Source organism: Opisthocomus hoazin, chromosome 1 (genome assembly GCF_030867145.1).
Source record: "Opisthocomus hoazin isolate bOpiHoa1 chromosome 1, bOpiHoa1.hap1, whole genome shotgun sequence".
Taxonomy (NCBI): domain Eukaryota; kingdom Metazoa; phylum Chordata; class Aves; order Opisthocomiformes; family Opisthocomidae; genus Opisthocomus; species Opisthocomus hoazin.
The window spans coordinates 13,460,461-13,485,316 of NC_134414.1; positions in this window are offsets into that span (position 1 = coordinate 13,460,461).

Consider the following 24,856-nt stretch of genomic DNA (forward strand, 5'->3'; position numbering starts at 1 on the left):
GTCAATTTGAAGAGATAAAACAGGTACCAGGGCAGAATGGGAAGGAGGAATTATTTCTCATCAAGTCAGAGGCTGAATGAAACCTGAAAGGAATATGAGAGTAAAAAGAGTTCGGCCAAAGGTCTGGCTTCTTCCGACAGAAGAATCTGGGGGCAGAAACTTAAGCTGGAAGGAGCTCTGGTAGACCAGATGGAGGCTCAGGACCGTTACACTGTTGGTTTCTCTGCCAACAATTTCCATGTGCGGAGGAAGCCCAAACCAAGATGGCAGAAGGAGAAGTCTAACATGGTAAGGATCTTTGCGTTCGTGCTTCATATTCATGCAGAATACCTCAGAACCAACCTCACCTGCTGCTGCATTTTTCAGATTGTACCAAAGAGGACAGCCATTCAAGACTGTCTCTGAGACACCTGTTTTCTTTGTACTCTTCCTCCTCCTCCCAACTTGTTTTCACTCCAGTGAAGGCTTTTCTGCCAGAAATCAAGTAAGAAGCAATGGCACAAGTGCTCAGAGAAAGAGTCCAAGAAAGTGGCAGATACAGAATGACTGTCCCCATGGTTATACCTTCACATCTCTCAGCAATATAGGAATTCACTGAGCTGGAGACTGCATCTGGGCCAACATTATTGCTTTAAATGTTGCAGTCATTTTGTTATTGCCTTTATCATTTATGAGTTAAAAGCCCTATGGGGTCCTCAGAGCTAAGTCAAAGGATAGTAGCAATGTTTGCCATTTTGTGGGGATGCAGTAGCCAAAAGGAAGTATACCTGAGTACCCAGCAGAAAAGAAACACTTCAAGGTAATATACATCTAAAGGATTTTAAGGATGGAAAAAAAAACCCACAATGTTTTACTGCTTCACAAATACTGTGCCTGTTATAGGATATAACAAAATGTTTAAGCAGTATATGAAACAATAACAGGATAAAACACATCATTATAGGAAAATATTTGGAACATAATGTGAAACTGCAGAAAATCCCATCTCTCCCACCACTCACTCTGTTCCAGCCATCATCATAAAGATATTTACTCTACATAAAGGCAGTTAATTCTTGATTTTTCATAAGTGCATTAGCAGTCTGCACAATAATCTGGACCACATTTCCTCCCTAAAACCACGGACTGGAGAGAAGTCTACAGAAAGTGAATACCGTGTATATCAAGCCACGTCAAACTGCTGAAGAAACCAATCTAAAAGATTTACCAACTCAAAAATAGATGCACTAAATCTGTTTCTGCATAGTAATTTAAATAAGCTCTGTGTTAGCTACATCTTTCTTTTCTTGAAAATACCCCATGCTACTGTGACTCCACGTTACTGCTGACTCTACCCATGTATAAAGAACACACTTTTGGATTTTCCTCACTCCTACCGGAAAAGGGAAGGACAATTTCAAGACAAACTTATAGCCTTCCTCACTGAATTTCAAAGGTATCTGATCAAATTCTGCAATAAGTTTATTACAGAGAGCTGGATTAATATACTTTTCATGACCATTGACTTGTAATAACCTCTCCAAAGCCATCATGGTTTTTACTCAACACACAACAGGAAAATAGATGCAGTAAAAGTTAGTTACACGGGTAAATCACGAAAGGGAGAGAGTTCTCGATCTTCAGGTTCCAAAATCATCAGATTTAGTACCATAAAAGCATAGAAAAAGGGTGACAAACATGAGGAACAACTTGCTTACCAAGAATGAATTTTCAGCTGGAAAATTACATACTTTAAAGGAGACATATCTTAGGTCTATAAAACCAGCAGTGACAGGGAAAACTGGTAACTGTGAAATGATTGTGCATTGGCTTTTCCAATATGAAAAAAATAGGGGCACTACACAGAACAAGTAAATGAAATGTTCAAGCAATGCTGTGTTTCGTCAAACAATATGTATTTTTTCAAGCTGTGGAATTCCCTACCCCTGGATCTTATGGATATTAAAAGATTATATGGACTAAAAGAAAAATGAGATAAATCCATAAAAGAAAAAAAATCCTTCAAGAGATGAGTAAATACAAAATTTTTACTTTGTCTCAAGAAGTCCCTAAGCCAAACTTGTAGGAAAGTTCTTTCTAAGGAAGTGTCAGTTGTCACTTTCTAATACCTTGCCTATACGTCTATTATTAGAGACAGATACACATTATACACTAAGACAAGCAGCACGCTGGATGAGGCTTACTTTTGTCTGGCTAGGTTTTGACCATTATGCTATTTTTAAGTGCTAATACGGTTAAAGAAGTATTGAACTGCCAAGATAACAAACTGGCTCCAAGGAATTAATACACACATAAGACCAACATGAGATCAATATATTTCTGTAGTGACAAGTGGAAGCTAAGCAGGATAACTTAGGTTATCTAAGTTGGCATAATACCTCTGTATTAAAGCAAATTGAATGAAGACCATAGAGATGTAATCAATACAGACAGTGGACTTTGGGGAGCAATTCAGATCAAATTAAAGTAGGCATACACCTACAGACAGTTGAATAGTTCAGCAGATCACATTGGCTAAACTGGGGTGTCCACAGCAAGAGATGAATCTCATCTCTAATGTTACAAAATCGACCACAGAGAAAACTGAAGGCCTTATCCATTTAAAATTCTTCCTATTTATTAGAGAGACACATAATTCGATAGATGTTGTGCCAAATAATTTGAAAGGCATGAGTTTTAAGTAAGATGCCCCCTCAAGAGAGTCATAGAAAATGAATCTTTTTAAGCCGATTAGATAAGAGACAGGCACTATTATATTTTTTTAAGATGTGGATAGAAACTGGAGAAATGAAAATCAGCAAATATACTTAGGAGAGAATCAGTCAGGTAGAGAATTCACAGAACAGTAAAAATAAACTTATCTAGAAAATATACAGGCACGGATGCCCTTTTAGTTAAAACAGCAGTGAAATATTTTTTCAGCTGGTTTCTAATGGGATCTGGAAAGTTGAAACCATGTTCAGGTAAACACTGGATACCAATGAAAATGAGTAAGACAAAACACTCTCTTTGTCTTGACTCACTTTTTTAAAAATAAAATTACCAGAGGACAATCTGTTGCAGCAATTTCTTGAGAATGATACCGGAACTGAATACCAGGAAGTAACAGAATGCCTGTGTCATACGTGCTTTTGCACAAACAGATTCCACTCAAACATATCAAAAGCCTTTTACTTAGAGAGAAGTCATCAAACCTCAATTATTTTTGTTTTAAACTGAGAGGAAACAAGCTTGCTTACACTGAGTAGTAAGACACAGTGGCATTGGGACAACTGAGGTGTAAGCTAATAAGTTCTATTTGATTTAGGCAAAAAGAATGTGAAATCAAATTCTTCAGACATATTTTCTGGATTTATGAAAGAAATTTGGGATCCTTAGGGCTTTACTTTTGAAAGTACTCATATTTGAGGATATCACCAGTCGTGGTGAAACTGTTCAGTAAAAACGCAAGAGGAGTTAGAGCAAAAAGCCAGAACAAAAGTTATCAGCCATACCAATTACCAGTAGTTCAGCTCCGAAGCAGGATAACTTTTTTTTATTTTTTGGTTTCAATCAGCAAACTAAATACTTTCTTTTAACAGATAGGTTCCCTATACTAATCCAAACATTCCTTCACAAAGATAGAACTTAAAATAATTACCTTACAGAAATATAGAGCCATAGCTGTACAGACTTTTGGGTACATAATTAAAATATAGCAGTGTTTTTCTATTACCTCAATCTTTTTTTAATTGAGCGTATTGTTGAAGATGGGTTTTTTTGCCTCTACCCAGTGTAGCTAACATTGCTGGTTCAGTAATTTGTTAAAAGAAAGAAATTATTCCTAGAAAAAATACTGTTTTTTTTTCTTTTTGTCAATCAGAGCAAAATTTGAACTTGACAGCAAATGTTGCAATTATTTTAGAGTCAAGACTCAGGTTCATTTATGTTCAAGTTCTAACAGACTCTTGACTTTTTTCCTTTCCAGAGGTGACGTGCAGAATCAAACTTCACAACTCAGAGAGTTATAAAGCAGGTGTGTTTATTGCGGCGCCGGGTGCAAGGGGGATCGCTCCTCCTAACTTGCACACTGAGTCACGAAGTATACACCTATTTATTATAAAGCTTATCTAAGTAGGCTGGACTATTGTAATTATTTCTAGGAATTCAATATCATACTCCACCCCCCTTTAGCACTTGCGCAGTGTCGGCTGGTGGTCATCTGTGGGGGTCTTCTGGATGAAGGCTCGTAGTCTTCCTCGCTGTGTGCTTTCACCTTTGGCTCAAAAATTACTGAGTTGTCTGTGTTGGCTGAGTCCCAAACCATAGAAACAGTTTCAGCTAGAGAGTTGCTTCTTAACAGACAACAAAGTTCTGGTTATCAGTCCTTGTTTCTCTTTGTCTGTCTCGCAAGCAGTCCTTGTTAGCTACATTTGAGCCACAACAGTCCTCGTTAGCAGGTTACAAAGAACAGAACTAAACTGAATAACAGTGTTTAACTCTTACTTTTACATAGATGCAAAATTATATAACAAAATTAAACTAAAGCTATAACAAAATTGAACTAATTGTCAATTCCCCACATCAGAGGCATGAAGTAATAGAACCCCTAAGACTTTGGCTATCTCCCAGAATAAAGGAACAGAACTGGTTCTAATGATATTTATCTGTGCAGAGTCTGTATAAATTATTTTCAATAAAATGTGGAATGAGACTTACAAGTAAAGCTACACTAATCCTTCAGAGTTCCTTGCTGTCACATCTGGGAATTTTATCTAAAACTAACCAACATGAGGTTAATGGCAGTGTCAGGATTAACTACATGGTCACCTAAGTGTTCTAAAAGAACAACAAAAAAGTTCATATGCAGAAAAATATAATTGTGAAAAAAAAAGAAAAAAGAATCTTCGTAGAGCTTTCTAGTTATACACCTGCACAAGCTCTTTCTTCTTCTTTGAAAGGATACATGTGTTTGTAACTTTCATGATAAATTCAAAAGTGCAAATCCCACAGTCCCACATTCTTAAGAATTCCTCTTGCAATGTGTGTTCTGTTTGATTTTTCTTCCCTTATCACAGCATATGGATGTGTTGTATACTACCTTCTGCCTGAATCACAAAAATCACAGACTCACAGAATGTTCAGCATTGGAAGGGACCTCTGTGGGTCATCTAGTCCAGTCCCCCTGCCAAAGCAGGGTCACCTACACCAGGCTGCACAGAACCTTGTCCAGGCGGGTCTTGAATATTTCCAGAGAAGGAGAATCCACAACCTCCCTGGGCAGCCTCTTCCAGTGCTCCGTCATCCTCAGAGGGAAGAAGTTCTTCCTCATGTTCAGATGGAACTTCCTGTGCTTCAATTTGTGCCCATTGCCCCTTGTCCTGTCTCTGGGCAACACTGAAAAGAGCTTGGCCCCATCCTCCTGACACCCACTCTTCAAATATTTATAAGCATTTATAAGGTCCCCTCTCAGCCTTCTCTTCTTCAGGCTGAACAACCCCAGCTCCCTCAGCCTCCCCTCGTAGGACAGATGCTCCAGTCCTCTCACCATCCTTGTAGCCCTCCGCTGGACTCTCTCCAGTAGCTCTTCATCTTTCTTGAAGTGGGGAGCCCAGCACTGGACACAGTACTCCAGATGAGGCCTCACTAGGGCAGTGTAGGGGGGAAGAAGAAACTCCCTCGACCTGCTGGCCACACTCTTCCTAATGCATCCCAGGATCCCATTGGCTTTCTTGGCAGCCAGGGCACACTCCTGGCTCATGGTTAACCTGTCGTCCACCAGGACATCCAGGTCCCTCTCCACAGAGCTGCTCTCCAGCAGGTCCGCCCCAAGCCTGTACTGGTGCATGGGGTTGTTCTTCCCCAGGTGCAGGACCCTGCATTTGCCTTTGCTGAACCTCATCAGGTTCCTCTCTGCCCAACTTTCCAGCCTATCCAGGTCACGCTGAATGGCAGCACAGCCTTCTGGTGCATCCACCACACCTCCCAGTTTGGTGTCATCAGCAAACTTGCTGAGGGTACATGCTGACTCTTCATCCAGGTAATTGATGAAGAAGTTAAACAAGACTGGGCCCAGTACTGACCCCTGGGGGACACCACTTGTCACCAGCCTCCAACTAGACTCAGCACCACTGACGACAACCCTCTGAGTTCTGCCATTCAGCCAGTTCTCTACCCACTTCACCGACCACTCATCCAGACCACACTTCCTCAGCTTCCCTAGGAGGATATCATGGGAGACTGTGTCGAAAGCCTTGCTGAAGTCGAGGTAGACAACATCCACGGCTCTCCCTTCGTCTACCCAGCCAGTCATGTCATCGTAGAAAGCTATCAGATTGATCAGGCATTATTTCCCCTTGGTGAATCCATGCTGACTACTCCTGATAACCTTCTTTTCCTCCACATGCTTGTTGATGACCTCCAGGATAAGCTGCTCCATCACCTTTCCCGGGATGGAGGTGAGGCTGACCGGCCTGTAGTTCCCTGGGTTCTCCTTCTTGCCCTTTTTGAAGATTGGAGTGACATTGGCCTTTCTCCATTCCTCGGGCACCTCTCCTGTCCTCCAGGACCTCTCAGAGATGATGGAGAGTGGCTCAGCAATGACATCCGCCAGCTCCCTCAGCACTCGTGGGTGCATTCCATCGGGGCCCATGGAACTGTGGGCATTCAGTTTGCTTAAGCAATCCCTCACACAGTCCTCCTCGACCAAGGGAAAGTCATCCTCTCTGTAGGCTTCTTCTCTTACCTCCGGGGCCTGGGATTCATGAGGCCCTGGCACTGAAGACTGAAGCAAAGAAGACATTCAGTAGCTCTGCCTTCTCTGCATCTTCCGTCACCAGGACACCCACCTCATTCAGCAGCGGCCCCACATTACACAGAATGACAGAAACACAGAATGATAGGGGCTGGAAGGGACCTCTGTGCGTCATCTAGTCCAACTCCCCTGCCAAAGCAGGGTTGCCTACAGCAGGCTGCACAGGACATTGTCCCTAGCCTTCCTTTTGCTGCTGATGTAATTGAAGAAGCCCTTCTTTTTTTTTTGACATCCCTTGCCAGCTTCAATTCCAGGTGGGCCTTGGCCTTCCTCATTGCATCCCTGCATGCTCTCACCACATTCCTGTATTCTTCCCAAGTGGCCTGCCCCTCTTTCCACATTCCGTGGGCCTTTCTCTTCCACCTGAGCTCCACTAGAAGCTCCTTGTTCAACCATGCAGGTCTTCTGCCTCCTTTGCTCGATTTCTTTCTCAGGGGGATGCACTGCTCCTGAGCTTGGAGGAAGTGACATTTAAACAGCGACCAGCACTCTTGGACCTCCCTGCCTTCGAGAGCCCTGGCCCACGGGATTCCTCCCAGTAGCTCCTTGAAGAGGTCGAAGCTGACCCTCCTAAGGTCCAAGGTTTTGATCCTAAACAAGTTTTAATCTTGAACAGACATGAAGCCTAACATCTTCCCTTGGTCATTTCTTATTGAAAAATCTTGTTAATTTTTGTCTGAATATTTTTCACAGTAATTGAGTTTAATATTAACAATTCTTACATTACCTTCACTTGCTAAGTCCTTGCTTATCAGTCCTTTGGTCTCTTCTATTCAGGTTAACTCTTGCTTGGTTCTAGTTAGCAACTGTGTATTTTACGTTTCTTCTAGCTGAACTCTTTTCCTGTGGGTCACTACAACAAATACTTTTTGAAAGTGCAGATACATTAGAATTATTTCCTTTGCCTAGAATATCTGTAAACTTATCAAAGATATCTATCAACCTAGTCTCATATTATTTATTCCTAAAATTCTTGCTGATTATTCACTTGAAAGTGAGTAATAGTGTTTAAATTTTGTACAAAGTCAGAATGTATAAGCATGTTTTCTGCTTCTCCGGAACACCTCTTCATACTTGCACCCTAATTTCTCAAATTTGAAAGGATTGAGGCCTCAGACGTACGAAGTTCTAGCTAGTTTTATGACAGCTGGTGTGTGGTATGGACATAGGGGGAAAATCTATTAAAAATGCCATGTTATTGAATGTATTTTCCCCAGAGCAGTCTGCTCTGTCCATAGTAACACACATGTTAAAGCTCATGTTTTAGCAGACGTAATTGTCTCATTGGGCAATTGTGACTGTACTGCTTCCATGCTTGGAGCAAAGACTGGGTTAAGAACCTTCATCTTAAAGAAATCCTAGAGACTTTCCACATCTAACTTCTCCTCCACCAAGGTGCTTCCAAATTATCCAAACAATACAATTATCATCATTTGTCTTTTGAAATAAAGGACATCAGTCTCAGACTAACTTTTTCTTCTTGTATTTTTTTTAAAGAATTTCATTCAATGTAGGTGGATGGACTTACAATCCCATCACTATAACTGTAGTGTATGATTACCTAATCTTTAATCCCATAATTACTGATTGTAACCAGTATTATCTTGTCATATTTTGTTATGTGTTGCCATAACAATCTCCTTAGAAAGAAAGCCATTTAATAATGTGATCTTATGTGTTTGAGAAAGGTTTTTTGACCTATAAACAATCATTTTTATGGATGTGGAAACAAATGTATCTGATTTTCTTTCACATTGAAAAGAATACTTCCCTCAACTGTTCCTTACATAGTTACGGAACTCCAATTCAACAATATTAATTTATTTACCTATTTCCATATCCTTGTTCCCTTTGAAGAACTGTAGGTAGATTTCATAGTCTGTGATGGAAATCCAAGTGCTACATATTATTCAACAGTTTATTATTCTTTAAACTTACATTACAAAAAGTTAAGAGAAAAAAGAAAAAGAAAGAAGAACCTGCCCCCCTCATGATCCAATTTAATCTGCAAGTGGCATTTAAATAGGTAAAAAGCAAAGATGTAATTTGATCAAGATTCAGAGATGATTTATTACTACTCTTGTGATAAAAGCCAGAGGCTTTCATCACGTATGAATGCTCCATTGTGCTGAATGCTTTACATAGCATAATGAAATGTCAGGCCCCTTCACTCTTCTGTATTAAGAATTTGTTACAAGATAATGTAAAGATCATCCAGATTCTAACTCCATATGCTAGCAACAAACATCTTGAAACTTTATTGACTACTTCAGTTTTAAGACTCCCCTTAATAATAAAGAAGTGACATCTAACAAAACAAAAGGCAGAAGGTACATAGTGACAGAGGAAAGAAAAACAAGAAAATCCTACAGCAGTCTTAGTACACAAGGCACTAGCATACATCTCATCTCACTTCAGACAGTTTAGACACACAAATGTGAACTTGAAATCTAAGATTTTCTTCGCAGCTAATCACAAGAAATCAGCATATCTAGACTGAGATTTGTGTAAGTCATTTCAATAATTTCAACCTGTGTTATGTTTTCCCTCTTGAATTACGCAAAAATCCCCATCTCAACAATTCTACCTGTCTCTAATTTTACCTTTGTTATCTTCCATGGCTCTGCTCTAGAGCTGTCCTCACAGTTCTCTGTCACAGCTTAGCAATTTCCCCCGACCTGTGAGCCCAGGTTGCGCAGCTGGGTCATACCAGGCTTCAGCCTCAGATCCTTGGAGCACAGAGAGACGAAGGCATGGGAAGGAGGTAAATGTTACACAGGGTTTACAGAGTGAAGAATATAGACTATTTCTAGGAAAAAATTTAAGGTGAAAATGGAGAAGCTTTGCAGAAGTACGTGTGATGTTTCTCCTATCTGCACAACATAGCTTGGGTGAGAGAAGGAATCAGAGAATTTGAAAATGTAATTTATTGATGTTAAGGAATGATACCTTACGTGGTTTGGATTGGGAGAAAATCATTTTATACTACATTTCACAATGGTAGGAGAGACTGAGAGACAAAAATGAAAAGTACAAAAAAGAATTTGAAAATTAAGACCCAAAGCAATTTGTGTTTTCTGTGATAGATAAAAGGAAATGATGGGAAACAGACATAGGAAAATATGATATGGGTAGAATATGACCTTTACTTCAATAGACTGAAAGTAGGAGGGGTTAGTGGAAAGATTGTTCCAGCGGTAGAAATGCAAATTACATAGATGAGACGTTTTACGGACAAACAAAATAAAGTGTTTCAAATGTCATGGAAAAAAGTTATCAGCATTAAGAGAGAGGTCTTTCCAAAAAGAGGGCCAACATACTGGACTCATTGACAGTGAAGATTATATCGTTAAAATGTCTGAGTTACTGAGAAAGGAGAATAAATAAGAGAAAAGATCAGTAAGATGAAGGCTATCCAGATAGTTCAGTTATGATGAGTTTAAACTAGGAGATGACATTCATGAGGAGATACCAAAGTGACAGCCTGAAATGAAGCACTTTCCCCTAGGATTCACTGAAATCATAATATTGATGTGTGACAAGACTTGTGTTTCTGCCCTTATACAGGAAAATGCTTATAAACCTGCCTAACCTCAAATATGTTCTCACATCCCCTTGACACTATTGTCAACAACCTCCAGCAACTTCTCATGTGATCCAGATCTGAGATTAAATGTCTTTGAGGGGACAATTCCTTGTTCATTTAAATAGGGTATGCAGGGATGATAGTAACAGGAATAAGCAAAAAACTGTAGAGTGAATGGACAAAATCACGGCTTCCAACCCAGCAAAAATTAATATTCTCCAGGTAATAGCTCTGCATTGTACTTTGTTACTATCTGATTAGTATTCTTTTATCATGCTTTGTGAGAGAGACTAATGTGATTATACTTTAGCCGCATTAGTAAAAACAAAAAAAAGGAAGATGATAAGATTCATTTAAAAATTGCTTATGTAGGGTACAAACTTATTACTAAGATATATTGGCTGTCCTTAGGAAAAGTTTCACAGTGCTTAGGAGTATTTATTTTACAGTAGTTCATTCCATGAAAAGAAAGAGACAGGGGAAAAAGAGTCTTTTGTAAAAGCTAACACCACTGTCAAATTATTATTGAGTTCAGCAGAACCAGTTCTAACAATAAAGCCTAGACTGGCAGTTTGGATATGTTTAGCCTGCCATGCCACAGAGATACTGGAGTTCTTTACGGACAAGCTGGTTTTCACTTTAGGAGTAGGTAATATAACTCCCCGCTTCGACGTGCCTTGTTTCTTGACAGCTTTGATGAATCCATGCCAAGCACTGTGCTAATTTGGCTATAGTACATTTCTTCCCTTAGGCCTCTGAAGATTTAGAACCTTTTTCTTAAGGCGCTTTCAGGCACCAAACACATTTGCAGTGCTTGGAGAAACTGCCAGACTTGTTGCCCTTCTCTGGACGCATGCCAGCAACTGAATGTCTTTCTTGTAGTGAGGGGCCCAAAACTGAACACAGTACTCCAGGTGCAGCCTCACCAGTGCCCAGTACAGGGGCACGATCACCTCCCTACTCCTGCTGGCCACACCATTCCTGATACAAGCTAGGATGCCTTTGGCCTTCTTGGCCACCTGGACACACTGCTGGCTCATCTTCAGCTGGCTGTCAACCAGCACACCAAGGTCCTTTTCCACTGGGCAGCTTTCCAGACACTTCTCTCCAAGCCTGTAGCATTGCATGGGGTTGTTGTGACCCAAGTGCAGGACCTGGCATTTGGCCTTGTTGAACCCCATACAGCTGGCCTCAGCCCATTGATACATTCTGTCCAGATCCCTCTGCAGAACTTTCCTACCCTCAAGCAGATCAACACTCCCACCAAGCTTGGTGTCATCCTCAAACTTACTGAGGGAGCACTTGATCCCCTTGTCCAGGTCGTTGATAGTTATTAAACAGAACTGACCCCAACACTGAGCCCTGGGGAACATCACTTGTGCCACCAGCTGGATTTAACTCCATTCACCACCACTCTCTGGGCTTGGCCATGCAGCCAGTTTTTCACCCAGTGAAGTATACACCCATCCAAACCACGAGCAGCCAATTCCTGCGGGAGGGTACTGTGGGAAACAGTGTCAAAGGCTTTCCTAAAGTCTAGGTAGACAATATGAACAGCCTTTCCCTCATCCACTATGCGGGTCACCTAGTCACAGAAGGAGATCAGGTTGGTCAAGCAGGACCTGCCTTTCATAAACACATGCTGACTTGTCATGATCACCCGGTTGTCCTGTGTGTGACGCATGATTGGTACTCAAAATGATCTGCTCCATAACCTTTCCCGGCACCCAGGTCAGACTGACAGGCCTGTAGTTCCCAGGATCCTCCTTCTGGCCGTGCTTGTAGATGGGTGTCACATTAGCTAACTTTCAGTGAACTGGGACCTCCCCAGTTAGCCAGAACTGCTGACAAATGATGGAAAGTGACTTGGTGAGCACATCCACCAGCTCCTTCAGTACCCTTGGGCACATCCCATCCAACCCCATAGACTTGTGTGTGTCTATGTGACGTAGCAGGTCACTGACCATTTCCCCTTGGATTTTGAGGGTTTCCTTCTGCTCCCCATCCCTGTCTTCCTACTCAGGGGTCTGGGTGTCTGCAGAAAAACCTCCCTTACTGTTAAAGACTGAGTCAGAGAAGGCATTAAATACCTAACTTTTAGGCTACATTTCAAATTTTGATTTATGAAACCTGAATCTTCACATGAAATTTTTTTCAGAGTGCAAAAATATTTGGGCATAGTCTCCAGAGAAATAAAGTTTCTTTAATCAATAGATAGATTAACCTATAAGAAACAGTCCAGTACTAGTCCAGCTGGGTAGGATATACCTCATTTAACTCAAGACATCTGAGAGCTAAATATTTAACCCCTCTAGGATTAGTGTCGAGAGAGTTAATTTGAGGACAACTTATCCTGTCTAGCCTGGCACCTGTTTTGTAACACTGAATCATACCCTTGAGGCACTTATCAAGTAACAGAGAGGAGTTGTTTAGACCTTCCTCTTTATGGTGGCTGATGATAGGGAAAATGAAAGCTGCACAATCATTCTTATCACCACCCACTTCTAATATAACAAGCAGTTGCTTCTTTGTCCTTCGGGCGCCTTCTCCACCTGCAGAGCTGCAATCCCTGGACTCTTGTAACGTTCTAGGAACAAGAAGAAACAAGACCGTCAGGGCTAGAACCAGCTGAGCCTTAACCATGTGTTCACTCTGAGAGGGAAAAGCTGACAGGTGACAGTCCCACAAAGAACGGAAGTGCCAAATCTTATGAGAAGTGGCTGAGGGAATTGAACCTGTTTAGTCTGGAGAAGAGGAGGCTGAGGGGGGACCTTATTGCTCTCTACAGCTACCTGAAAGGAGGTTGTAGTGAGGCAGGTGTTGGTCTCTTCTCCCAACTAATTAGCAACACGATGAGAGGCAATGGCCTCAAGTTGCATCAGGGGAGGTTTAGATTAGATATTGGGAAAAATGTCTTTACTGAAAGAGTGGTCAGGCATTGGAACAGGCTGCCCAGGGAAGCAGTGGAGTCCCCATCCCCGGAAGTGTTCAAAAAATGTGTAGATGTGACACTTCCGGACATGGTTTAGCAGGCATGGTGGTGTTGGGTGGATGGTTGGACTTGATGATCTTAGAGGTCTTTTCCAACCTATGATTCTATGACTCCTGTCTACAAACCTGCCTTGACATCTCAAGGGGATTTCTGAGTGCCACCAAGCCTCCAGGCTATCAGTTTTTTCTGCTCATCCATGAGGTTGCCGCCAATGACATTGCCAGGTATGAACTTGAGAATATCAAGAGTGTCTATTGATATCTGGAGACAAGGGTGAAGCATCTCCAGTTTCTCCAAATTGGTTTTCATTCTTTCTCACTCACACGCCCTGTGTTAATAAGAGGAATAGGTCCCCCCAACATAGTCATCTAAAACTAGCACAAATTTTGTTTCAGATTCTGATTGACTCCTAGGGAGAAGCTGTTTCTGACAAATGGATGAAGTCTGCACTACAATTGCCTGTTCTGGTGGAGCTGTCAGGTGTGGCCATCACCCCAGATATAGACAGCTCTTCAAGATCTCACTACTGCAGGTCAGTCCAAGAATTAAAATAAGGCCGTTATAAAACACTTGCTATAATTTGCCTCCAACTGCTAAGTCTGCGTCTCTGTTTGAAAGAGGGTAGGCAACGGACATTCTGATTTCTGCATGATCAGTGGGGTTAAAATTTGCCTATATGTTCTTTTGTATCAAAATTAAATGTCAAAATGTGATAAGGTTACTGTGCTTTATTCCTGTCAACATCATTCTCAATAGGAAGGATTTCACTCATTATTTGTGGATTACTGCTTTACAATTATATCTTAATTGACTTGATCACCAACTTGAGCACTTAATATTACAGTATCATTAGCACATTTATTATTCACCTAAATCATACAATTACAGCAATTAAATTGGGTGCCTTTTAAACACTTGGTTCACTGATCTTTAATTAGACATCTATGAACTGAATTACATGGAAAAGATGCTACATGTTACAATAGTAGTGAAGGGGTTTATTTGCCGTATTATACAGGACTGATTCAGATAAATGTCATGTATTACAACATGCCACCTCCTTGATACTTTCTGGTTACCTAGTGATTCAGAGACTAACTATTAAATAACATGGTAGGAAGCTTCATTGTTTTTTAAACTTGGTATAGGCTACATATAAAAAGAGCATAAACATAATAAAGCAATTCAAATCCAGAGCTTAACCTGCAATATAGTAAATATTTGGTGAGTTTTTTCTGTCATTCTTTTTCACAGAAGGGAACATACTGATTTCATGTTTACAGGCTATATGTGCATCTTAAGTACTTGACTGCATCCTCCCAGCTGTTAGTTTTTATGTATATTATTCTCCTTTTTTAAGAAATTAAATTTCTAGTGGGGTAGCCAAGTATTTTCACTTTAAACATATAGAGAGAAACACGTGGTTTGGTAGGAACCTTTCTTTTTCCATGCAGACACCAACTCATTGTTTCCTCTCAGTCAAAAGAAGTTCAAGGAACAGAGAACAAAACAGGAAACATAATTATGCCACAGTATAAATCCATGGTTTGTTAATATCTTAAATTCTGAGTGCAGCTGTAATCCCTAATCCCTAAGAAAATAATAGAACATTGAAGGAAGAATAATCAAAGGTATGAACCTTTGTTTCCTCCCATATGAGCAACGACTGAGTCACTAAGGATTTTCAGTCTGGAAAAGACATGATTCAGGGGAGGTATACCACAGGCCTATAAAATCATGAAAAGCATCAAGAAGTTGAATAAAAATTCATTATTCATTTTGTATTCTAATACATGAAGAATAGTAGGAGCTATTAGTCACAGTTAGTTGAAACAAGGTGCAGAACAAACCAGAGGAAATGGTTATTCATGAAAGGGCAGCAGACATATGGAAGCCCTTGACAAAGAACACAATGAAAACAAAAAGCTTCAGAGGAACCTGGAGAAGGAACTGGAAGAGGGATCCTTTATTTTGTAGTGTAGAAAGCTGAATATTTTAAATAGGGAATTTTTTTTTCTATAAAATCTGTTTTCACAATCTAACCAGTAAAAAAAAATAACACCAAAAAACTCAAGAAATCCAACACATAAATAAAAGCAAACATTTATATTAAGAGGCACTATAATATAATTTGGATGCCTTATGTGCTTGCCCTCTTTGAAACAATCTGTTTGGACAAAGTAGGAAGTCTGTGATGTATCCTGACTTCTGTCTTGCATGGTTGTTTGGCTACATAGTCTGAGACAGTCTGACTGTGGAAACAGTCGGAACAGGGACACAGGACACCTAATAAACATTTCTGACAGTATTTCTTAGCAAAATATTTTATGTTTACTACAGAAAAAATGATTAAAGTATTCATCATCCTTCAGTCAGAATCATCAGTTTATAACATTTTGCTGCAAATTCAGTATTTCCACAGCTTCAGAAATCTGGAGAGGTGTAGTCAGAAGCGTGGTCTGATATCTGAAATGCTGAATAACATGGTATTCAAGAGACATGGTCACCCAGAAACAGAGCTACAGTTTTGTGGTTTTCTTTCCATGTTATCTTGAATAGTCTACTTAGTGTATTCCATTTAACCTCTCATAACCTAGAGTAGGGATAATATTTCACTATTTCCCATGGATATGAGAGGACAAAAACCTGTTAATGACTAAGAAATGTTCAGGTCTTGTGTTGATGAGGATCATGCAACTGCTTAGCAGGATAATGTAGTATTCTGGCTGTGCTCTTTTAATGAAGACATTAATAATTCACAAAAGCCAATGATGAATTTTAAGCAATGAATAGAACTAACAGCAGTTAATTTCAGAAAATCTTTGATAACATTCTCAAACTGCAAAATGAAGAGTATCAAATCCTTAACAGGGGAGTTAATTAGAAATGATGCAAAAACACAGGATATTATATAGGTGAGATCATTGTAAGAAGTCTAGTGACAAAAAGATTCTCAAAATCAAGTTAATCTTCCTACTATTGAATGACAAAAGGAAAAAATCTCCTTTATTAGAATTTTTAATTGAGGCTTGTGCAGCGATACAACAAAAAATGAAAGATCAGAAGAATGATAGCTAAGAGTAAGAGCACTTCCAAGAACCTCAGGGTACTTTAAGACGTAGTTCAACTAATGACACATTTTTTCATTCTTTTTTCCCCAACTCCTTATAACCTCCATCGTCTATGACTTGGGAGGATATTCCCTACTGATGACTCTACTCTCTACTGTGTTGCTTCAGAAAAGTATGTAGCAGTTGAATCTTTCCACACCATTTTTCACAATCTGCCTTCTTCGGTTCTGTCTGTCTTTTCTTTTGTGAAGGGAAGGTCAAAACAAACTTCAAAATCCCATTCCCTATTTAGATTTTGTACTACAGCCTTTCTACCAAGACTTACAGACTATCATTACACTACCAATGAAAAGAGGCCTATGAGCCAATTCCTGGCCTCAAAGGTAAGTGGTACTAGTTATCTTTCATATACTTTTTCTGCTCCCCTCTGTAGAAGTTTTTTCTTCCACATATGGAGAGCAAAGATCTGTTATGACCATTTTCTGTCTAGTAGTGATGTATCCTGTGCCTGAAAGTGCTGCTGTTTTTATTTAAATAGTTCTTTATAGTAAAAAAGAGAGGACAAAAACTTTTTTATGAGCATATTCATCGCAATTAGAGTACTTACACAAATGTAGTTAAGCATATGCATGACCGGGCTTGTAAAATATATCTAAATTCAAGAAGATTCTTAAGTGGTTTATGACTCAGCTGTGTACATTTAAAGCTAATAGCTTCATTAATGTAAAATAAGTGAGTAAATTTATGTAGCATGAATATTTTTATTCATTTCCAATAGTTTCATGCACTTTGATATTTCCAATTTTATTAATTTTTTTAAATTTCAGGCTAGTTACAGATCTATGTCGTATTCTACTCAGTTATAGTACTATCACTCAAACAGTCACATGAAGAAAAGCTCTTCAAAATATTAAATAAAAAGCAAAACTCTTTGAATGCATCAAGTGATATCTTTATTTAAATTTAGATTTTTCTCCAGTTATAAAAAGTTCCCTCAAACAATATGTCACACAAAACAGTTTGGAAACTGTAGATTAATCCAAGAAAATATTAAAAGTATCAATAAGACTGAAGGGGTTACATGCTCTTGAAAATCTCAGCAGAGCTAAGACTAGTTCAACTTCTTTAGCTACCCTATTGATGTTTCTACCAGGAGACAATTCTCCCCTTCTGGCACAAGTAGTTATGGGAATTGCCCTGCAGAAGTATCTTTCTCTCTCTGTCCTAAGTTCCCAACTAAGATTTTGATAACCCGTTTTTTAAGTACTCTCAGAAAGTTTGCAGATGACACCAAGCTGAGTGGTGCAACTGACGCATCAGTAGGATGGGATGCCATCCAAAGGGACCTGGAGAAGCCGGAGAAATGGGCCTGTGTGAACCTCATGAGATTCAACAAGGCCAAGTGCAAGGTCCTGCATCTGGGTCAGGGAAACCCCCACTATCAATACGGGCTAGGGGATGAGGAGATCGAGAGCAGCCCTGCCGAGAAGGACTTGGGGGTACTGGTGGATGAAAAGCTGGACATGACTCAGCAATGTGCTCTTGCAGCCCAGAAGGCCAACCGTGCCCTGGGTTGCATCCCCAGCAGCATGGTCAGAAGGTCAAGGGAGATGATTCTGCCCCTTCACTCCACTCTGGTGAGACCCCACCTGGAGTCCTGCGTCCAGCTCTGGAACCCTCAGCACAGGAAAGACACGGACCTGTTGGAGCAGGTCCAGAGAAGGGCCACAAAGATGATCCAAGGGCTGGAGAACCTCTTCTATGAGGAAAGGCTGAGAGAGTTGGGATTGTTCAGCCTTCTTCAGGAGAAGAGAAGGCTGTGGGAAGACGTTCTAGCAGCCTTTCAGTACCTGAAGGTGGCCTATAGGAAAGATGGAGAAAATATTTTCAGCAGGGCTTGTTATAGGACAAGGAGTAATTGCTTTAAACTACAAGAGGGTATATTTACAGAATCACAGAATCACAGAATAGTAGGGATTGGAAGGGACCTCTGTGGGTCATCTAGTCCAACCCCCCTGCCGAAGCAGGGTCACCTACAGCAGCCTGCACAGGACCTTGTCCAGGCGGGTCATGAATATCTCCAGAGAGGGAGACTCCACAACCTCCCTGGGCAGCCTGTTCCAGGGCTCCGTCACCCTCAGAGGGAAGAAGTTCATCCTCATGTTCAGACGGAAAGTTCTGTGCTTCACTTTGTGCCCATTGCCCCTTGTCCTGTCACTGGGCACCACTGAAAAGAGCTTTGCCCCATCCTCCTGACACCCACCCTTCAGATATTTATAAGCATCTATTAGGTCCCCTCGCAGCCTTCTCTTCTTCAGGCTGAACAAGCCCAGCTCCCTCAGCCTCTCCTCGTAGGGGAGATGTTCCAGTCCCCTCATCATCCTTGTAGCCCTCCGCTGGACTCTCTCCAGTAGCTCTTCATCTTTCTTGAAGTGGGGAGCCCAGAACTGGACACAGTACTCCAGGTGAGGCCTCACCAGGGCAGTGTAGAGGGGAAGGAGAACCTCCCTCGTCCTGCTGGCCACACTCTTCTTGATGCACCCCAGGATTCCATTGGCCTTTTTGGCAGCCAGGGCACACTGCTGGCTCACAGTCAACCTGTCGTCCACCAGGACACCCAGGTCCCTCTCCGCAGAGCTGCTCTCCAGCAGGTCCACCCCAAGCCTGTACTGGTGCATAGGGTTGTTCCTCCCCAGGTGCAGGACCCTGCATTTGCCTTTGCTGAACCTCATCAGGTTCCCCTCTGCCCAGCTTTCCAGCCTATCTAGGTCACACTGAATGGCAGCACAGCCTTCCGGTGTATCTACCACACCTCCCAGTTTGGTGTCATTAGCAAACTTGCTGAGAGTACATTCTAACTCTTCATCCAGGTAATTGATGAAGAAGTTAAACAAGACTGGGACCAGTACTGACCCCTGGGGAACATCACTTATTACCAGCCTCTAACTAGACTCAGCACCGCTGATGACAACCCTCTGAGTTCTGCCATTCAGCCAGTTCTCTACCCACTTCACCGACCACTCATCCAGCCCACACTTCCTCAGCTTCCCTAGGAGGATATCATGGGAGACTGTGTCGAAAGCCTTGCTGAAGTCTAGGTAGACAACATCCACGGCTCTCCCTTCATCTACGCAGCCACTCATGTCATCGTAGAAAGCTATTAGATTGGGCAGGCATGATTTCCCCTTGGTGAATCCATGCTGACTACTCCTGATAACCTTCTTTTCCTCCACTTGCTTGATGATGGCCTCCAGGATAAGCTGCTCCATCACCTTTCCCGGGATGGAGGTGAGGCTGACCGGCCTGTAGTTCCCTGGGTCCTCCTTCTTGCCCTTTTTGAAGATTGGAGTGACATTGGCCTTTCTCCAGTCCTCGGGCACCTCTCCTGTCCTCCAGGACCTCTCAGACATGATGGATAGTGGCTCAGCAACGACATCCGCCAGCTCCCTCAGCACTTGTGGGTGCATTCCATCGGGGCCCATGGATTTCTGGACATCCAGATCACTTAAGCGATCCCTCACACAGTCCTCCTCAACGAAGGGAAAGTCGTCCTCTCTGTAGACTTCTTCTCTTACCTCCGGGGCCTGGGATTCCTGAGGGCCAGTCTTAGCACTGAAGACTGAAGCAAAGAAGGCATTCAGTAGCTCTGCCTTCTCCGCATCCTCCATCACCAGGACACCTGCCTCATTCAGCAGCGGCCCCGCATTGTCCCTAGCCTTCCTTTTGCTGCTGATGTAGTTGAAGAAGCCCTTCTTGTTGTTTTTGACATCCCTTGCCAGCTTCAATTCCAGGTGGGCCTTGGCCTTCCTCGTCGCATCCCTGCATGCTCTCACCACGTTTCTGTACTCTTCCCAAGTGGCCTGCCTCTCTTTCCACATTCCACGGACCTTTCTCTTCTGCCTGATCTCTGCTAGAAGCTCCTTGTTTAACCATGCAGGTCTCCTGCCTCCTTTGCTCGATTTCTTTTTCAGGGGGATGCATTGCTCCTGTGCATGGAGGAAGTGTCGTTTAAAGAGCGACCAGCACTCATGGACCCCCCTGCCTTCGAGAGCCCTGGCCCACGGGATTCCTCCGAGTAGCTCCTTGAAGAAGGCAAAGTCAGCCCTCCTGAGGTCCAGGGTTTTGATCCTGCTTATCGCCCTGCTTCCTCCACGGAGGATCCTGAACTCCACCATTTCATGGTCACTGCAGCCGAGTCTACCTCCGACCTTCACATCCTCCACCAGTCCTTCCTTGTTTGTTAACACGAGGTCCAGCAGCGTGCCTTTCCTTGTTGGTTCCTCCACCACTTGCATCAGAAAGTTATCATCGATACTCTGTAGGAACCTCCTGGATTGCGCCTGCCTAGCTGTATGGTCTTCCCAGCTGATGTCAGGGTGGTTGAAGTCCCCCATGAGAACCAGGGCCTGTGACTGTGAGGCTGCTTTCAGCTGCCTGTAGAAGGCCTCATCAACCTCCTCCTCCTGGTCAGGTGGCCTGTAGTACACACCCACCGTAATGTCACCCTTATGAGCCTGTCCTTTAATTCTAACCCACAAGCTTTCAACTTGTTCCTCATTTGCCCCCAGGCCAAGCTCAGTGCATTCTACTTGCTCCCTCACATATAGAGCAACTCCCCCAGCTCTCCTTGTTGGTCTGTCTTTCCTAAAGAGTCTGTAGCCATCTATGACAGCATGCCAGTCATGCGAGTTGTCCCACCACGTTTCTGTGATGGCGACCAAGTCGTAGCCGTCCTGCTGTATAATGGTTTCCAGCTGCTCCTGTTTATTGCCCATGCTACATGCATTGGTGTAAACACACTTGAGCTGGGCTGTCAATCTCACATATCTGGAGAGATACCACAATCTCCCCTAAAAAATCTGAAATCTACCCACTGCTCTCCTCCCATGCCTGTTTAAAAGCAGTGTTCAGTCTCCCACAGGTTTTTCAGTTAGCACTTTTTTCTAGTCTCTTTAGATTTGAGCTTATCATGAGTATTTCATACTTCCTAGTATGATACATGGGAAGTATTCTTACTTTAGTTGTTGCATTTTCATGTTCAGTGGATAAAAACTAGTAACTTTTGAGGGACCTCTTGTCCTCTCTAGCCTTCCTCCAAAGGATAAAATCAGCTACCACTCTGCTGGACTTGCACAATTATGGTGTGAGTTGTCTGCTCTTAGCAAGCACTTGTCTTTCAGTGACTTTCCCAACCTCCTTTGTTTTACAGCTTCCACTCTCATACTGTCAGAATAAGACAGGGCTGATTTCTTGCCTCAGGCAGAAAAAGTGACTATCCCCTTCTAGGGGTGCACAGATTTAGGACTGCACTGATGGATGATATCAATGAATAGCCTGAATGTTCCCATTCACTTGCTTGAACTACTATTTTGTACACCTCCTGAGCCCACACAGTGATGAAATGGCTTACAGTGTAATAATGATTTTAAAAGAGGCAAAATGGAACCACTGATCTATCCCTCCCAAACCACTTTCTCTAATGAATGTCTGAAGTCCTGTCCTCCAACTGATCGCAATACAGAACACCTCCAGTCCAGCAGTCCAGAACACCCTTCAATGCCTACAACCACTGCTAGAGAGACTGATGCGTGTAAACTCCATCCATGCATGGATGTAATGTGCAAAATGACTGGCTGAAGGGACCCCCAGTCCTGGATGGAAGATGGCAGAATGGTATCTCTAGGTTGGTGAGCAACCCCTGCCCCCACAACAGCAAAACAAATAATCCAAAAACCCATTAGAGTGTTCAGTGTTATATAAAATGGATAGACAAAGCCAGCAATGTTATTTTCCTCACTTTGCACAGCGTGTGTCTAACAGCATTACAGCTCGCTAAGGACACCTGAGCAAATGATCACTCAATGTCTTTGTGTGAGCCAAGCAGGCAGAGGAAAAAATCAATGAGGTAAATGTACAGCAATCTCTCCACTTTTTGAAATCTGGGAGTGAAGAGGATGAAATCTTTCTCCAGGCTGAGAAAGGGAAGCATATCAGAGTTTAGGTCTACCCTGAGAACTGGTAGAGGTGGTCTTAGTGGCCAAGAAATAGCCAAGAAAGATCTTGGAGTGGAGCAGGTGGCCACATGAAAAGACAAGTTGCAGAAATATTCAATATCATGAAAAACACTTAATCATCAGAGCATCTTTTCCCCAGACCCCTTCCCTTTTCACACCACAGCTTTCAGTAGCTACAGCTCTGCCAGTCTCAGAGATGCTTTGTATTCAATCCACTAGCAATGGGAACACCATTTCTTTGCCACGTGGCGTTAGATACAGCAGCTTCTGGATTTCCACCTCTGAATTTTACTTGCCAGTGAAATCCAGTGATTTCTGTCAAGGCATTCTAGTCCTCATGGTTCCTGAGCAGTGGCTAGAAAAAACCAAACAAAAACCAGGCAGATGCATATGTATAAATGAACGGCACAGACACAAAATGGTATTAAAGAATAATCACAATAAAAATCCCGTTGACCCCAGGCATCTCCTTCCAGAGCCTTTCCAATATATCCCATGTGATATCACATCAAAATCTCACCATTCCAGCAACACAATAGGAGGGTAAAAAACCACAGCAATTCCACCCACCTGTCGGCAATTTATGTAACAAAAGTCCCCACAGCCTTTGAGCAAAATCAGAACAAAGTAATATCCGTCTTTGTTGCCCCAGTAGAAAAGTCCTTTAGAATAAAACGTAGGACTATATTCTGGAAAGTCTTTGTTAGGTTTGTTTTGTTGACATGTTTCTCACAATGGTTATCTTTAGCAAGCTGAGCCTGTCTGTAAGCACAAGATGTAAATGGCCATAACCCCAGCTGCCAAAGTAGCAATTTTTGAGAGTTTTTGTCAACAAAGGTTTCGGACTGTGTGATTTCTTTATTATTCTAAAAATAAGTTTAAAGATTACTCAAATAACATTTGGCTGGCTAATTACAATACAGTTCTCCTCTCTCTATTTTTCAATACGAGGCTGATCAATGGCGTTTTGTTCACTCCATGTGTACAGGATATCTGAAGAAAGAAAGAGCATCAGTTGTACAGTAGGACAGATCTAATGGACACTTCAAAGCACAATACTGCGCCTGACCATCTGTGTGATCTCCAGGCGCTCATTTCACCTCTCTAACCCCCTGTTTCTCCTCCCACATTTTATCTCACCTCTCAGTCCAGAAAGCTCTTTGTGATGGACTGACAGTGTTATTAAATAATTCCCAGTAATACAAAATTCCTCTCTTGTAGAAGTCCCAGCATATTATTTTAATAAAAAAGGACTAACAATGGTGTTTGTTATAAACAATGGAAATTCTACTGCCACTTTCCTTATTTCCCATGATAAAGGCTATATGTTTGTATGTACTTCAGGGATTTTCCACCTAAAACCTGAAAAATAGTCTCTAGACTCCTACATGACGTGTGTTTTTGAAAAATTGCCCTCATTCCATTAATTGAGCTTTGCTGCCAAATTTTGAAACATACTACCAGAATTGTATTCATTCCTCATTCTATGTAGTCTAGAAAAAAAGAGTTTGTGCACTTAAATACTCAGGTATAATTTGTTAGGAGGATTTTACAGTTCCTGTTGAAAATGTGACCTTTAATGCTGCTGTGCTTTGGAGAAAAATGTCAAGTACTTATTATTCATTTTTTTAGTTAGCATACCTTGCAATACACTGACAAAGAAATATACACTTTGACAAAACAAAGAAAAATAAATCTCCAAGTAAAACATGTGCACTTTTGCCTAAATGAGGGGATGGTCAAGCTTTAAAAAACAAGAACTCTTCTACTGAGTAAAAGACACAAACTGTGTCATGTTAGTACTGCAGTAAGGTGTAAATCACATATGCCAGAGGTGCAGATGGTTGTTTGACTTTAATCTGGCTCTACCAAAGTAACGTTTCCAACTCTTCAAGGCTGGGAGGTGATTCCGGCACTCTGCTCTGGTCAGACCTCACCTGGAGTCTTGCCTCCAGTTCTGGAGCCCCCAGCACAAGAAGGACATGGAGCTGTTGGAGTGGGTCCAGAGGAGGCCACAAAGATGATCAGAGGGCTGAAGCACCTCTCCTATGAGGAAAGGCTGAGAAAGCTGGGGCTGTTCAGCCTGGAGAAGAGAAGGCTGTGGAGACACTTTATAGCAGCCTTTCAATACTTGAAGGAGGCCTACAAGGAAAGACTGGGAAAATATTTTTAGCAAGGCCTGTTGTAATAGGACAAGGAGTAATGGCTTTAAACTAAGGGAGGGTAGATTTAGACTAGATCTAAGGAATAAATTTTTCACCATGAGGATGCTGAAACACTGCATAGGTTACTCGGAGAGCTAGTGGATGCTCTATCCTTGAAAACATTCAGGGCCAGGTTGGAAGGGTCTCTGAGTAACCCGGTCTAGTTGAAGATATCTCTGCTTACTGCGGGGGAGGT